At 41.4% G+C, this 18,138-nt stretch overlaps 1 long non-coding RNA gene across 1 annotated transcript; it reads right to left on the bottom strand.

Moving 5' to 3' along the window:
• Nucleotides 1-9,058: 9,058 nt before the first annotated feature.
• LOC141583897 (uncharacterized) lies at nucleotides 9,059-17,815 on the bottom strand. The gene is made up of 3 exons (XR_012516735.1): nucleotides 17,711-17,815; nucleotides 10,652-10,655; nucleotides 9,059-9,396 (listed from the first exon to the last, which is right to left on the bottom strand). It is a non-coding gene; the product is annotated as an uncharacterized LOC141583897 (long non-coding RNA).
• Between the last annotated feature and the right edge of the window lie 323 nt (nucleotides 17,816-18,138).

Raw genomic sequence — 18,138 nt, 5'->3', positions numbered from 1 at the left:
TATGGGAGTGCTAGCTGTTGGAGCCCTCAGGTGGACTGCCCTGGTGCCTGAGTCCACAGGAGCCAATCTGGCACTGGGATCCACTGGAGTGGGCCTGGTGACTAGACCCACGAGGGTGGCCCTGAGGGTTTGCAGAAGCCAACTTAGTGCTGAGGTAGGCCTAGTTCCTGGGTTCTTAGGGGCAAACCTGGTTTTGAGTCTGTAGGAATTTGCATGTTTGCAAAGTCTAATAGGGCAGGCCTTGGCTCTGGGTCTGCTGATATCTGTCTCTAGGGGCTGGACTAATGCTGTGGTTGGCCTAGAGCCTGGGTCTTCAGGGTGAGCCCAGAGACAGGGGTTGCAAGAGCTGACCTAATAGTAGATTCCACAAAACAGGCCTAGTGCTGGAGTCCACGGAAAGGTTGGAAGCTCATTCACTCTTATTCTTCCATGTGGAAGGAATCTCTCTCTGCATTGTGCTTCATGGGCTTAGAGGAGGGGTGAGGCAGTTTATGTGAAAATGTCCTTTCTACCCTCTTCAATGCATTTTTCTTATTTCTGTGCTTCAGGCACGTGCTATAGTCTCTCAGCTGGGTTTCGTAGATCTTGTAAAGATATTTTCATGCATGATTGGTTGCTCAAATTGATGTTTATGTGAGGGAATGAGTGCTGGATATTTCTATTCCACAATGTTACCCTAAATGACAAATATTTACCTAGCATTAGATTCATTCACTTGCTTAATGATTGTTTAAGGATCACCAATAACTTTGCAAAATGCATGAGAGCTCAGCTTTGAAAAGAGAGATTATTGTGGCAGTGCTATTTTTGAAGTCAGAGAAAAATAGTATCTGATTTTGGCAATCAGACACTTCTGAAATTATTGTTATTCTCATTGGACTCTACGTATATCAGCATAGTGAGCATATGTATGTGTGTGAATTTCTGCAATACGGAATTCTAATTAAAGGCAAATGTGAAAATATTAGGAAATATGTATACTAGTCTTTGCACCCACTTCTGTATGTAGAGCACTTAAAGTCTTTTTAGATAGGACTGCTAGGATAATCTTTCATTAAATACTTTGTCTTTGAGCCTGACTCCTCACATAGATCTCCTAAGAACTCTGTAATTCTCACTAGGAGGATGTAGTGCAGAGTTCCTACATACCTTTTGGAGCATCTTTCGTTCTAATGAGGCAACTCAGTGGGCTTCTGGATCACCTCAGGATCAGGGCTGGTTGCTAGGGGAACAACCGTGTGGTTGGAGGGTTGGAACTTTCAGCCCCACCCCACCCCCTCATTTCCAGAGAGGGAAGAAGGGCTTTAGATTGAGTTAATTACCAATGGCCAATGGTAATCAGTCATGCCTGCATAATGAAGCCTTCATAAAAAACAAAATGACAGAATGTAGAGAATGTCTGGATTATTCAACACATGGAGGTGCCTGGAGGGTGATGCCCTCAAAGAGGCTATGGAAACTCCTCACCCCTTTCCTCATACCTTGCTTTATATACCTCTTCTTCATCTGACTGTTCCTCTGTAGCCTTTTTAATATCCTTTATAATTAACCAGTAAGTGTAAATATTTCTCTGAGTTCCATGAGTCATTCTAGCAAATTTATCAAATATGAGAACAGGATATGGGAACCCTGATTTATAACTGGTCAGTCAGAAGTACATGTGATAACCTATTATATCTGATTGGTGTCTTTGAGGGGTTGAGGGGGGCAGTCTTATGGGACTGAGCCCTTTACCTATGGATTCTGACTCTTAACTCCAACTTCAGATACACAGTGTCAGGATTGAGTTAAACTGTTGGAAACCCAGGTAGTATCCATTGGAGAATTCCTTAGTGTGTGGGGAAAACTCCCCGTATATCTGATGTCAGAAGTGAAGTTTTGAGAGTGGCAAGTGATTTGAAAGTGAGAAAAACAGTTGTTTCTTTTTCTTTTTTTTTTTTTTTAATCTCTTACAGAAAGCAGCCTAAGGTTATAAGAGTATGGAGTAATACTATGGTGTCTTTTGAAACCTGGGATCAAGAAATAATCTAATAGAATACAAAATATGTAAGTTGCTTTAATCCAAAGCCTGAAAAAAAGGGTTATATTTATCATAAATGTGTTCCTCAAAATGCAAAGTATTTCTTTAAAATGATTTGGTTTTAATTTCATCATTTGTCTTAGTACAAAATGATGATGATGATGATGATGATGATGATGATGATGTGATAATCTACTAATTAAAAGGTGAGAATGGGGCAAATTCTACTTGTATTAGGTTGTTTTCAAAGATGGCTACAAAAATTTCTCCCATGTTCTGTACATTGTGACTTCACTGCTCCTCCAGTGAACAGGTAGTTTTTCCCTCTTTTAATCTAGTTGACTTAGTGAATTGTTTAGACCAATAGAATGTGATAAAAGTGATGATGCATAGCTGGGTGCAATGGCTCATGTCTGTAATCCCAGCACAGACTGAGGCTGAGATGGGCAGGTTATCTGAGCTTGGGAGTTCAAGACCAGCCTAGCCAACATGGTAAAGCCTCTTCTCTACTAAAAATATAAAAATTAGCTGGGTGTGGTGGTACACACCTGTAATCCCAGCTACTCCGGAGGCTGAGGCAGGAGAATCGTTTGAACCTAAAAGGTGGAGGTTGTAGTGAGCCAAGATCATACCAGTGCACTCCAGCCTGGGTGACAGAGTGAGACTCCATTTAAAAAAAAAAAAAAAAAAAAAAAAAAGTGATGCTGTGTGAGTTCTGGGCCCAGGCCTCAAGAAGCCTTACAGCAGGCATCCCCAAACTATGGCCCACGGGCCACATGCGGCCCCCTGAGGCCATTTATCCGGCCCCCCACCACATTTCAGGAAGTGGCACCTCTTTCATTGGTGGTCAGTGAGAGGAGCACAGTATGTGGCGGCCCTCCAATGGTCTGAGGGACAGTGAACTGGCCCCCTGTGTAAAAAGTCTGGGGACGCCTGCCTTACAGCCTTCTTAGAACACTACCGGTAGTTTTTTCACACTTCTTCCTTCCCATACATTTTGGGATCAAATGTCCTCTTCATTTTTATTGCCCTTGTCTCTTTTAGTTCATGCTAGAGATAGTTTGCTAATACTATTCTCTTAAAATTTTGTGGATCTCCTTTAAATAATATTGATGCTTACTACATTAGTCAAAGGCTACTTTTACAAATTTCTTTGAGATAAGCATTTCTAAGTCTTGATCTTTTGCTGGGACTGCTCAGGGATATCACACATAAGCTTGTTAGAAGCCCTGTTGTTTGACTCAACAATTCTCTAAGGAGACACTGCCTTGGATTTTTCTGAGTCCTTAACAAAATATTTGGCAGTCACATTGTATGCTTCATCCTTATACCATGCTTTCCTGAGAAAATAAGCGGTTTCATCTTTGCCCAGAAGTCATTTCTAAATATTAGTGTCAGCTGACATCCAGAAAAGCTAGAAATTTTCAAATCCTGGGTTTTACTTTAATTTAAGAGCTATTATTTTACCTTACTTGTCTCCACTCACATTTTACAGCAAGACTTAACAAGGGGGCACCATCAATACTCTGCCTGGAAATCTCCTTAGTTAGATTCACCAATTCAATAGGTGAATTTCTTTCTTTTAATATTACCACAGGTGATAGCACTGCTAACATTTTTCCCACTACATAACAAGGGTTCCCTTTTCCTTCATGTCCAACAACAGTTTTCTTACTTTTCATTAAGCTCCTAATGGCAGCCTCCTCAAAGGACATTTGGTTTCTGCTAACAGACTCTTCAAAGTCCTTTAGTTTTTCACTTAATATTCTCCTTAAAATTCTTCTGGATGCTAAGAATTCCAAAGTGTCTTCCACATTTAGATTTTTGTTACAGCACTCCAGGTATAAAATGTAGGTACAAAAATCCATATCAATTAATATTTCTGTATAACAAATTAGTCAAAATCAGTGGCTTAGAGCCATAGTAAACTTCTTTTTAATCTCATACAGTTTAGGTGGTTAGGAATTTGGGAGCAGCTTATCTTGGTGATCCTAGCTTGGAGTCTTGTGTTAATTTGTAGTCAAGATGTTGGTCAGATCTGTAACCATCCGAAGGCTTTACTGGGGCTGGCAAATCCATTTCCAGCATGACTCGCTCACATGGCTGGCAGATGGTATTGTTTGGACAGAAGCCTTTGTTGCATGCCACATGACCCACTCCATAGGGCTGCTGAGTGTCCCCATTGTCACCAGCTTTCCTCAGAGTCAATGAGCCAAGAAAGCAAGGTAGAAACTGTACTATAGTTTACAATCTAGTGTCAGAGGTCACACAACATCACATAATCTGTTGGCTACACAAATTAACCCTGATACAATGAGGAGGAGGAGGAGGACTACACTACTCCCTTAGCAAGAAGTAAACATCACTGGAGAACATCTTAGGGATGGATACCACAGTATTTCTATTTGGCTTATGTGCCTATGTATTTTTATTGTGATACACTGTTTTTCTTAAAAACAAGGATTTATTGAGTATCTGCCATATACACTGTTCTTATTGCTAAAGAAATACTAATTTCCAAAGCCTACAAAACCCCTACTCTCATGAACCCTAGTTCCTAATGTGGGGAGACAGAAAATGACAAAATATATAAACAAACTGTCAGTTGATGATAACGGCTACAAAGGAAAACCAAAGCAGGGCAGAGGCACTGAGATTGCAAGGGGTGGAGAAGAGAATTGTACTTTAAATAGCATGGTCGGAGAAAACTTTGGGAACGAGGTGACATTTGATCAAAAATCTGCAGGCAGAGACAAAATGGTATTTGGGGAAGAGCTTTCCAGGACAAGGAGGCAGAATATGCAAAGACCTTCAGGTGACAAAATCTTTGTGATTTGTGAAGAACAGCAGAGGAAATTGTAGGGCTGTAGATGAATAAGCGTAAGAGTATTCATATTGTAAGAGTATTAGTAATTAAGTATTAGTATTAGTAATCAGTGTAAGAGTATTAGTAATGAGGTTAGAGATGGTAGGTGGGGGGAGGGTTTTATAAGTAATGGAAGGGACTTTGGTTTTTGTGCTGAATGATTTAGGAAGCCATTGGAGGGTTTTGAGCAGAAACATGACATGTTTGAACTTGAATTTTAAGAGGATCACTGTGGAGGTTGTGCTGAGAAAAGTCTAAGAGAGTTAAGAGATAGGAAGTCCAGTAATTAGGCCATGGCAATAATACAGGAGAGAGATTATAGAGCCTTGACCCAGGAAGGTGAAGAAGGTAGTGAGGTTGGCAGATTATATTTCAAAGGAAGAGCCAATGAGATTTGCTAACAGATTGAATATGGAGTATGAGAAAAGAAGAACAGTCAAAAAGGACTTTGAGGATTTGGCCTAAGCAAGGAGAATAAAGAAATTGCCTTTTATTATGATGGGAAAAAGAATAGGAATGGTGAGGTTGAGGTGAGAGGCTATACATTAGGAGTTCTGTCTTGGACACTCTCAGCAGGAGATGTTTGTTAGACATCCAAATGGAAAGTTAACTAGGTAATTGGATATACAAGTCTGAAATTTTAGGAAGTGAGTATAGCTACATATAAGGTCCAAAGATTAAACCCTAATCACTCTGATGCTCAGAGGTTGGTCAAAAGAGAAGGAACAGGCAAAGGTGACTAACAGATGTGCAGTCCCAGAGGCAGAAGGAAAGCCAACTGCATGTAATGTTCTGACAGCAAAACAAAAGGATTCATCAGTTGTATCTAGTGTTCTACTGAAAAGGCACGTGTGGTAAGAACTGAGAATTGACCATTCTTTTTACCCCTAAAATTAGAGCTTAAGTTAAAATTTTTTAAATGGTATAGTGGTTTTTGCATTACTATATGGATGAATATTTTTAATTTAAATTCTATGTACGCTTAAAAATAAGTGTAACTATATATACAAACACATCCAGACATATAATTATTTATAAATACTTCCCCAGCCTATTTAGTGAATCCAAATTACATGCTTCTTATTATAAGCTAGAGTGGTGCTTCTCCACTGTAAACCCCAGCCCACCCTGTCATCATTCAACCCCAAGCAAACTGCAATTTATAACATTCTTCGAAAGAATAAAACAATCAACTTGAGTGCACCATCAGGAAATGAATCAGCAGAGTGCCATCTGTAGGAAACCAAGCTAAAGATATGGCCAAGAAAGTTAAAGGCATCTTTTTGTTGGAGTATTGGGAATATTAAATTTCCAACCTTATGCATACTTTGGAAGTGAATGCTTCCAACAGTAGACACAGAGCATGGAGATTTTGTGCTTATAAAAGTTAATACCTGGAATCAATGTCAGACAAATAAGAACCTGGCTTAAAGTAGATTCTCACTTAGAATGTGAGTGAAAGTCCATATGACTTACGTCATTTGCAAAGATTGACTGTTAGTTCACGAGATTAGATTTTTAAGAAACATTCTGAATTGAGATATTCACAGGAGTTTTGTCCTTCGGCAGAAAAATTATGTATTAATTCCAGTAGTACACGTATTTAACAATTGGCATAGCAGAGTTCCAATGAATCAATGAGACACTCGACCAACAAAAATGGCTGCCCAACCGATTAAAACAACAGCAAGTTGTAAGAAACTAGTGAGTTCATTCAGAGCAGCCTGGCTGTGGTATCCACCATCACTGCAGAGAATATTTTTGAAACTCTCCGTGCCACAGATGCATTTATGACCCAAGCCAGAATGTCGGCTGTGATGTTTGTTATAGCTATATGCAGCTTGATCCCGAACAGCAATTCTCCCACTTGATCATAAACCAGATTCATCAGAACTGGCCCCAAATGGCCTGGGTTTTTTCTAAATCTATTCTAAAAAAATATTCACAGGCAATGCAGTGAGCCTAGAAGGAAGGACCCGCTGGTAGGCCTACTCTGCTGGGGGTCTGCCCTTCTCCAGCCTCCTTTAGTTCTCCCTGCCAGAGGCAAGGGGAGTGGAGGCAGGTCCTGGGAGTCAGGCTGAGTGAGGAGGGGCATCTACCCAGCTATCCCAGGAGTGAGTCACTTAAATAAAGAGATAAAGTCTGTAATTCAGGGGCTTCTTTCCAGGTCCTTTGGATGGTAAGAAAATGCAGGCAGATCAGAGTTTCTCAAGGGTGCTTCTAAAATGCCTAAAACCGAAAGGCAGGGTTTCTTAAAAATGTAGATTCCTTGGCCCTGCCCACCTCTAACGAATCAGAATCTCTGCGAGAGAGTCTGGGTTCTGCATTTTCTACCAGTTTACCAGGAGATCTCATGCAGGCTAAAGTTTGAGAACCATTGAGACTACAGAGTGTGACTTGGAAGAGGAATGCGACAGAAAGACATAGAGGCTGTGTCAGGTAAGGCTGCATACCTGGCAGCACGCAACAGGGCCTGTGTAAGGGACTGAAAGGTTTCCTAAGGAATAGAATATATCTTTTCCTTCAATTACCGTAGGTTGCATAAAACCTATATAGTTTCATTATAAAAGTGACTTCATCCAGCTATACTTTCCAAATCACTTCTGAAAGCAGAAAGCAGGAATGAAAAGACAACATTTTTTAGCAACTCTTCAAGGGAGAATAAAAAGGCTTTTAATAATATTTTTACTTTACTCTTACTCTGATTTTTTAATCCGAAATATAAAGTTAAAAGATGATTATGCATAAGAATGAACTTGAAGGCATATTACAGAGCCACCCAAACAGATCGATGTGGCTAGTATAGAGAATGAAAACATTAACTACTCTTCCCTAAGAATTTACCAGGAGTGGTGTCCAGGTTGTCTACACCTGCTAGGAGATGAATAGCATGGTTCTGGGTTCCTATGACGGCGCTACAGATGTGCAACACAGAATGTCCTACTTTTAAAAAAAAAGTCACCGTTTATAAAAGCCAAAAGTTGTAAGATAATGTAACATCATGAAAGCTACAACCTGATTATGTCAACTGAAATCACTTATGAAAGTGACATGCTACAATGAGAGCTTATAGAGCAGTGAACGAGAGCCCGGAGAGTTTTCAAGAAGCCTGAGCTGCTTCTATTTTTGCAGATTTTAGAATATTTAAAAAAAAATGGAGAGACAAATGAAAAAATTTTAAATGCCAAAACAAGATAATAGAAACTGTGATATATTTTAGATATACATATGTAACATTATCTTTTCATAGCAACAACAAAGTAAATGACATAATTGTTCACACAATAACAGAATTTATTTCTAAAGTGTTAAGTTATAATGCTTCAAAGATGGTCTGGTCTGGTTATACAGTCATGGGATATAGGTTAAAAGTTACATTAAAGACAATCTAAATCTGTCAGTTTATTGCAGTGTGTTGCTTTGACCATATACATATGTCATCTGAGGATAAAGAAAAAAAAAATCACTAGAATAGAACCCTTTGTAATAAGAGGTCCAAGCCAAATGCCCCACCACTCACCTTCAACTGGGCCTGGTAGTGATGAGTTCTCTGGGCTGAACTGACTCTCAGGACACCAACTAGAAGCAGAATCTTAGGCAATTCATCTATGCACTGTGTTACCTGGGTATCCCAATCTGTAAAATAGGGGAAGATGATTATAGAGGTTCCTTCTAGTTCTATGTATTGATTATATTTTCATCCATTCTGGTTTGTTTCCTCTGCCTTTCTACAGTACGCCTCCTCTTGCACCAGAAGAGTAAGTTGCTAGAATTTCCTTGGTACCAGTGAACTGTGTTAAAGCTTATTCGTTCCTTTTATTACCCTTCAATTTAGTCTCTTGCTCTGGGTTCTTTTCTTTGCCACTGGACCAGCTCTTTAATAAACATTTCACGAGTTGTCCCAATAATTAACAACTAATTAACAAGAAGGCCTTGCTGCTAGGGGTTAGTGCTTTCAAAAAGAAATGAGCAGGAAGGTTGCTTTGCTTTCTATATTCACAAGGTCCCACCATTGTCATTGTAATCTGCTGGAGATGGTGGTGCCTGAATAGTGTGAACAATCTCATTAAAGATCTCTGCTGGAACAATCAATTCACTGTCACCAGACCATATCGATCCTCAAGAACTGTCATTGAGTTCCAGGGTGTTTGTAAAAAATTGACAACCGGAAGTGTGCTTCCATTTGGGCTATTTATTTCTCTGAGAAATACATTATAATCAGATGGTACCTAAGTGGCTCTCTCGGTTGCTCCTGCACACGGAAAATGCTGATGAGAAGTTTCCTGACAAACATTTTCACAGGATGCCCTTTCCAGACACACCAGACCAGCATGCAAAGCACCTGCTGATTACTCTGCCCCTTCCTGAGATGCTGCTGAATGCCCAGCAAGGTGTCCTCTTTGAAATTCCTTAGGTTTCAAGCCTTCTCTTACACGGTCTTGCTCCTTTGGTCACAGCTGACTGGACCAGGGATGAGCACATGATCCAAAGGGACCATCTATCCAGTGACCTAGGAGAGAAAAATACAGCCTCTCTGGAGGTGGTAAAGGCAGTGGAAGCAGAAAGGAGGTCATGAAGTCTCCACAGTGGTGAATCACTAAACTGGGTAGCAATAAACCTGTGTCAAGACAATTGGTTACCTGAGCAGTGCTGTGCCTGGAGCCACAAGCTTGTTCTCCATCGGGGCCTGTACAGTGCAGGGAAGCAAGCATTTCATGTCCCTATCATGATGGTGGTCACTTGGGCATGCTGCTGTCCTGTATGACAATCACTGAGAGAACCTACTGCCGCGACACCACCACCAACTCGAAGACTGTTCTCCCGCAGTTTTGAGGATGAAGCATTATGAGTTTCAACTTTATTCTCTGAAATGATGATACTAAAAATAGGCCCATACCTACACACATTGATTAACATATTGAATTTGCCTTACTCTACCTATAGTATGGTACTTTTTGATCGAGAAAAATATAAGTTGATGGCTGCATGTGGTGGCTCAGCCTGTAATCCTAGAACTTTGGGAGATCAAGGTGGGAGGGTGGGAGGAGCACTTGAGCTCAGGAGTTCAAGACCACGCTAGGTGTGTGACCTTGATGTGGCCACAGTCAACACCCTGATTCGGCCTGATGGAGAGAAGAAGGCATATGTTCCACTGGCTCCTGATTACGATGCTTTGGATGTTGCCAACAAAATTGGGATATTTAAGTTGAAAGCTCTGCCATTCCAGGGGTACTGATTGAGTGGGAAAAATGAAGAATAATGACCATCATTAAACAGAAGCTCAGCTTCTGGCAATGGGGCTCCTGAAAGCATTGCTTTCATGTTTACAGTTAGTCAAAGGACAAACATGGAATGTCATCACTTTTCACATTAGGTTCTTATGAAGCATACGTGTCTGCAATGCTTGAACTACTGTACAAGGAGATGTAAGCAAAGATGTCACTATTTATAAAAGCCAAAAGTTGTAAGATAATGCAAATGTAACATCATGAAAATGGTTGAATGAATAACGGTCCATCCATACTATGGATTACTACGCATCAGTTTTTAAAAGTGAGATTGACTGATTTATAATCCTTTGGATATATACCCAGTAATGGGATTGCTGGGTCAAATGGAATTTCTATTTCTAGGTCCTTGAGGAATCGCCACACTGTCTTCCACAATGGTTGAACTAATTTACACTCCCATCAACAGTGTAAAAGTGTTCCTATTTCTCCACATCCTCTCCAGCATCTGTTGTCTCCAGATTTTTTAATGATCACCATTCTAACTGGCGTGAGATGGTATCTCAATGTAGTTTTGATTTGCATTTCTCTACTGACCAGTGATGATGAGCATTTTTTCATATGTTTGTTGGCCTCATGTATGTCTTCTTTTGTAAAGTATCTGTTCATATCCTTTGCCCGCTTTTGAATGAGCTTGTTTGTTCTCTTCTTGTAAACCTGTTTTAGTTCTTTGTAAATTCCGGATATCAGCCCTTTGTCAGATGGGTAGACTGCAAAAATTTTTTCCCATTCTGTTGGTTGCCGATTCACTCTAATGACTGTTTCTTTTGCCGTGCAGAAGCTGTGGAGTTTGATTAGGTCCCATTTGTCTATTTTGGCTTGTGTTGCCAGTTGTTTTGGTGTTTTGGTCATGAAGTCCTTGCCTATGCCTATAAGGACACATGCACACGAATGTTCATTGCAGCACTGTTTACAATAGCAAAGACCCGGAACCAACCCAAACGTCCATCGATGATAGACTGGACAGGGAAAACGTGGCACATATACACCATGGAATACTATGCAGCCATCAAAAACGATGAGTTCATGTCCTTTGTAGGGACATGGATGAACCTGGAAACCATCATTCTCAGCAAACTGACACAAGAGCAGAAAATCAAACACCGCATGTTCTCACTCATAGGCGGGTGTTGAGCAATGAGAACACATGGACACAGGGAGGGGAGCACTACACACTGGGGTCTGTTGGGCGGAAATAGGGGAGGGACAGTGGGGAGTGGGGAGTTGGGGAGAGATAGCATGGGGAGAAATGCCAGATATAGATGATGGGGAAGAAGGCAGCAAATCACACTGCCACAAGTGTATCTATGCAACAATCTTAAATGTTCTTCACATGTACCCCAAAACCTAAAATGCAATTTAAAAAAAAGTAGGCAAAAAAAAAGACCTCTGAATACTTTAAATGAAAAAAAAAAGTGAGATTGACCAATACCTCCTGATACAGAATGAGTTACAAAACATATTGTTAAGTAAAAGAAGATGATGTCTTCTTTTTATTTATTTTTTTATAGAAGACTATAAAAAAAAAGCCAAACTATACCTGTGTTTAGTTTTCACATACATATGTATATGAACATGTAGAAAATGGTCTGAAAGGGTATACCCTAAAGTGTTAATAGTGGGTATATCTGGAGGGAAAAATATGATGATAGGATGGGGTGTAAGGCAAGACAGAGTTTTTCTTTTTACTCTATGTTTGTGTTGTTGAATATTTGTAATTAGAACATGTTCTTCTGTTTTATTTTAAATTTTGTTAATACCTTTGCAACAATCCTGCATGATCTGCACGTGTACCCCAGAACCTAAAGTACAATAAAATATATATATATAACATAGATAATATAAAAATTTTAAAAATAAAGAATACATTCATTAATAAACTGATCTCTCTCAAGGTTCTCCCATAGACATCTATTTGTCTCAGGTTTAAGATGATCAGCATGAATTCGAAGGAAAGAACATGCAGTTTTTGACATTCAAAATAAATTTAGTGGTCTGCTTTTTCACAAGATGGTGCTGAAAGTGAAGAAGGAAGCTCCTGCCCCTCCTAAAGCTGAAGCCAAAGCGAAGGCTTTAAAGGCCAAGAAGGCAGTGTTGAAAGGTGTCCACGGCCATACACACAAAAAAAGATCCGCACATCACCCACCTTCCAGGGGCCCAAGAGATTGCAACTCCAGAGGCAGGCAGCCCAAATATTCTCGGAACAGCGCCCCCAGGAGAAACAAAATGGACCACTATGCTACCATCACGTTTCCACAGACCGCTGAGTCCGCCATGAAGAAGACATAAGACAACAGCACACTTGCGTTCATTATGGCTGTTAAAGCCAACAAGCACCAGATCAGACAGGCTGTCGAGCAGCTCTAGGACACTGATGTGACCAAAGCCAACACCGCGATTCGGCCTGATGGAGAGAAGAAGGCCTATGTGCCACTGGCTCCTGATTACGACGTTTTGGATGTTGCCAACAAAACTGGGATCATCTAAACTGAGTCCAGCTGGCTAATTCTAAACATATGTATATCGTTTCACTATATACATACACGTATACATATATACACGTATGTATATATATATATATATACACATGTGTATATATATATACGCATATATATGTGTATATATGTGTATATATATGTATATATATGTCTGTATATATGTGTATATATGTGTGTGTGTGTGTGTATATATATATATATATGAAATTTAATGGTCAAGGTAGTAATCTTGAAGGCCAGTCTGAATTTCCTTAACTCCCAATATGTATCACATTCAAACTTAGAAGACTCTGGTCTAGTTTCTTTCCCAGTGCAGAGAAAATACCCCATTCACTTATGATGGTGGTAAAGAAAGCAGGTCAGAGCCAACAGCTCAGGGAAGAAAACTCGAGATGAGAGTGGGATGCTTTAGAAACGTCCAGTCTTGGGTGAAGATAAAAGATACTGGGAGGAGACAGTGGATGTCAATTTCTCCAGGACTCATGCAAGGAGGGTGTAGGCTTTAGTTTGAGGACATGTTTAACACCATTGAAAAATAACGATGTGGAAGTGATGCAAGGCAATGAATGAGTTTAAGGCCATCTTTCCTGCTCCTCACAACTGGAGGAGCCCTCACACTCCTGAGAGAGGACCCAGAGCTTCTGGGGAAACATGTGGATCAGCAAAGACTTGGGAGTGGCAAGAGAGGCCACAGTGAGCCAGGACAAATGATCAGGACTATGGGCCCCAGCAGTGATGTCAGCACATGTGGCTTCTCAAGAAGCCAGACAGAACCAGGCCCATTCAGCGGTCACCAGTTCAAGGAGCTGGTCTGGCCAGACAAAGCATGAGGGAAGAGAAAGTTCCCCTCTTCCCCCATGGTGTAGACACACCACCCTGGGAAAGGAAGGAAAAAGGCATGCTCTGAAAAGTTGTTTATCTCAAGAGACTTCTTATATCCCACCAGCTGATGCCCAGTTGAATAGACTGAATGGTTCAATGGAAAGGAGACTTTAAATCAGAAGAGACTGGAATACTGTTTCTTGGCAATTCTAAGTTTTCCTGGATTCCCCAGAGAAAGAGGCTTACGCGAAGCTCAGAGCAGTTTTGAAGAAAACAAAACCTACTTTTTTTTTTTTTTTTTTTTTGGCATATCTTGGTTGTGGTGAGAGAATGTTGTTGACTCACTGTATTTATGTGTTTTTAAAATCTGCTTTAACACTAAGTCACAGCCACTCTTTGAAGGATAGTCCAATAGGTAACCTTACTTTTTCTTTTATTTTTTGGAGCCCCTATCCTATCTTTTTAAAGGAAGCCAACCTGCTTGTAACTCTTCTCTTTTCAATTCATCTGTGTTTCCCTCTACCACCCCGCTCCCTGTGGCGCACATCCCCCCTCCCCATCCCCTTTCCATTTCCATTGTTCTTGGAAGAGGTCATTTATCTCTACGGGAAAACTGTGTCTGTTCTAAGAAGTAGCATGAGTCTTAAACAGCACAGAAATTAAATTTCAACACAACCCCTCTCCTCCCCATATTGAGCAGGTTCATTTGGGATTTTAAATGGAATGCATTTATTTTTCTTTTGAGTTGAATGTATTTTGGGGCTATTGGATAGAGCTTTTGAAAGAAAAAGATATATATGCATGTGGATACACACATACACGTATATGTATGTATACATGCTTGGAGATTTCTGGTTGTTGCCATAGAATTTGATGTATAGTAAAATAAATGAATATGATAGCATTGGTGTTCAAAATACTTCTTGAAAGTAGATATTCCATAAGGTAATGAAGACATGAGAGTGAAATTACATATACGTTAAATATTCAGAAATAAGACAGAATCATTATTTTATGCCTGACAACATAAAGTGGTAGAAAGACTCTCTGGACCTAGAGTCATGGGATGCATTCAACTCTTCTCCATCCCCTGTTTAGCAGTGTGAATGTGGGCTGGTCATCTGACCTCTTTGAGTTTTAATTTCCTCACCAGATAACAACATGTAATCCACCATCCCACAGAATTGCTATGGCTGAGAATGAAATGAGACAATGCATATGTAGGAACATGGTTAATGATGATAGGATGATGACCATCGTCATCATCTGAGATGTTGACTAAAATGCCGCAGGAAGCTGGAGGGTGGGGCCAGGTCTGGCTGCCTTTGCAGCAAGTTTCCCATTTTTTCCTTCAAAACTCTGTGACTATTCTTTAACAATTAAGCTGTCTGTAACCAATTTTGGAACACATGTAAGATGATGACAATATCGTCAGTGAATAAAAGACTTGGCTAAGTGAAGCCAGATCACCAGCTTCTACCCATACTTTTCACCAAATTGGCCCATGACATTGTTTTCACAAATCGACTAGCCAGGGTCAATAGAAATAAATTAGCTTTTCTTTTTCTGAGACGGAATCTTGTTCTGTTGCCCAGGCTAGAGTGCAGTGGTGTGATCTTGGCTCACTGCAGCCTCTCCCTCCTCGTGAGTTCCAGCAATTCTCCTGTCTCAGCCTCCTGAGTAGCTGGAATTATAGACACATGCTACCATGCCTGGCTTCCCCCCCACCCCCACCCCCCTCCAGTAGAGTCAGGGTTTTGCCATCTTGGCCAGGCTGGTCTTGAACTCCTGACCTCAGGTAATCCACCTTCCTTGGGTTCTCAAAGTGCTAGCATTACAGGCATGAGCCACCACGCCCAGCCATAAGTTAGTTTTTCTTGAGTGCTTTCTGTGTGCCAAGCATTTTACATACAGAATTTCATTTATTGAATAATAGTCACAATAAGACGGGTATTCTTTCCATTTTACAGATGGGGAAACTGAGGCTTAGAGAAACTGGGTCAAGATCACAGAGGTAGCGAGCAGAGGTGTCATTATTCACACCTGAAACTGCCGTAACAGCTGTATCTTTCTTCTATTGCCTGCCCAAATACCCAGCAGCTTACATAAAGGCAAATCTTAATTTTCCACAGAAACAGACGACTGCGAACATGGCTGATTGAAATCACAGATGCATATTGGTCAGTACTTTCACTCTTCTTTCAACCGTAATTAATAACAAATAATACATTTGATGCATTCATTCTCTTTTTCCATCTTCTGATGTTCAAAATCCCCCTTGAATTTTGGTGGGAAATTTCCACTGCCTATTAACGTCCTGGCAGAGACCCTGAGGAAGCGCCCTGCCCTCTGGCTGAATAGGGATAGGCTGTAGAGCTGGAAAGTCCTAAGGAATCACACAGACCAATCAACTCCTTTATAAGGAAGATAGTTAGAGGCCTAGTGAGGCAGGAGCATCTACTTAAGATTACTTAATTAAGTAGAGCCATAGCCAAGGCAGAATACAATTGTCCTTCTCTAGGTCAAACACCTGCTGGCAATAATGACTTGCAATGAAACAGGCTTACTCAAAAACTCAAAAGGAGAGTGTTAAGAATATTGGTAAGGGCTGCAGTAGGTCATAAATCTCAAAAATAAAACTTTTCTGCCTGGCCAGGTGCGGTGGCTCGAGCTTGTAATACCAGCATTTTGAGAGGCTGGTGAAACCCTGTCTCTACTAAAAATACAAAAATTAGCCAGGCGTGGTAGTGCATGCCTGTAATCCCAGCTACTCAGGGGGCGGAGGCAAGAGAATCTCTTGAGCCGGAGAGGCGGAGGTTGCAGTGAGACGAGATTGCACCACTATACTCCAGCCTAGGTGACAAGGCGAGACTGCATCTCAAAAAACAAAACCAAAAAACAAAACGAAACAAAACAAAAAAGTCTTCTGCCCTAAAATAAAAATATCAAATGCACAAGCGTTGCAGTTCTAAGGATAATCTCAAGATTCACTTCCCTCCTTCAGCCCCTAATTCTGCAGAATGCCGGCATGTGTAGGCACATACTGCATAGTAGAAACAATCGGTAAACAAGAGAGAGGAGGAGAGAGAAAGAGAGAGGAAGAAAGGAAGTAGAAGGAGAAAGGAAGAGAAGGAAGAATGGGTAGGAAAAGGAGAAGGAGGAGAAGGAAGAGGAGGAGGAGGAAAAGCAGGAGGAGAGGAAAGAAGGAGACCAGGAGAGGAGAGAGAGAAGGGGGAGGGACGAGATTAACTAACAGTCATATAAACAATGAAGTGCATTGAAGAGAAGCTACAGGCTGCTGGGAGACCATGTAACAGGCAGATTAGAGGACAGAGCAGTTTGCTTTTGGCTTTCTTCCCATCCCCAGATGAATTCTCAAGGGTAGAACATTCTCTTACAATAATGTTTGTCACCACTGTAAATACCACACCCTAGAAGCCAGAGACCTACCGAATCCTTGGGGTATTACCTCAAGGATAGACTGCTAGAATCCTTAGGGAAAACTCTGACAACTTTTCAGAGACACAGGCCACATCTCTGGAGCAACCCACAGCTCACTTTTATAGGAAATGCAGTTGCTAATGCTAGGAAAATGTTACTGGGAACACATTCCTCTGTTCTTTTAACACAAACACAGGGACATACGGTAGAATGTAAGCCCCAGGAGGCTGGAGTTTTGACTGTTGCTGGTTCTGTCCTTAGCACTTGGGGTCTGCCTGGCACACAGTAGCTGCTATAGCACCAGTTTGTACAGTGAATCACCTGTCATGAAGAATTCCCCGGTTCTGACCAGATCGTGTCAGGAAACCTGAAGCCAGGAATGAAAGCACTCACTATGTGCCCAGGAACCAAAAGAAAGGGGACATCCAGTGGGACTTCGGCAATGGAGACGGATGTATAAAACAGCCACGTGGAAACTCCCCTGCAGCTCTTTCATCATTCACCCACACAGGCCAGGTCTTACCTCTGGCAAGTCAGGTCAGTAAGCCCAGCAAACAGGGTGACCTGGCAGTGGGCTGCCGCTGTCCCCAAGGGAAATAGCACCAGGTATACTCTCTGTTGAACGGGTTTCCATCCATGTGTAGGTCAGAGCATTTCCCTGATCCTAGCCACAAGCAGAGAGAGGGGCAAGCTGCGGCCACGCCTGGGTGTCTCCCACTCTCTCTTTCGGATTCTGCGCAGTATATCATGTTTGAATAAGCTGCAGCTGCGCAGCGTTTTTTTTTTTCCTCTCCGAATAAGGCTCAGGTCTTTTTTTCTCTGAGTGGCTTAGCTGAGGCCCTTGGAATCGGTTTCCGAATTGACTCGGGCTCTTGGCTCTGCCAGCTCGGGAGGAATCAGGTCAGTTTAATCACCGCTGATGTCATAAAACCAGCTTACTTAATGGGAGCCTTAATGGAGGGTGGGGCAGGGAAGGGAGCTGAGATCACCCTGGAGGAGAACTGGAGGAGGCTGGCGGCTAATAGGGGTTTGGAGAAAGGTGGGCCCGTGGGTGGTGGCTGCCTTGTGGCCTTTGAAGTTTCATTTGCAGTGTTTTATGACCCCATGCTGGAGTAAATTGTACCTGCAGGCTGCTGCACTTCACCCTCCCCAGCCAAAAGAGGTGAAATTCACACCAATAAGGTCTGGTAGGAGACGAAAAGC

The sequence above is a fragment of the Saimiri boliviensis genome, chromosome 3 (genome assembly GCF_048565385.1).
Source record: "Saimiri boliviensis isolate mSaiBol1 chromosome 3, mSaiBol1.pri, whole genome shotgun sequence".
In the NCBI taxonomy this organism is placed as follows: domain Eukaryota; kingdom Metazoa; phylum Chordata; class Mammalia; order Primates; family Cebidae; genus Saimiri; species Saimiri boliviensis.
Note: the sequence above shows the minus strand (reverse complement) of the source record. Positions and strands in the feature narration are given on the sequence as shown.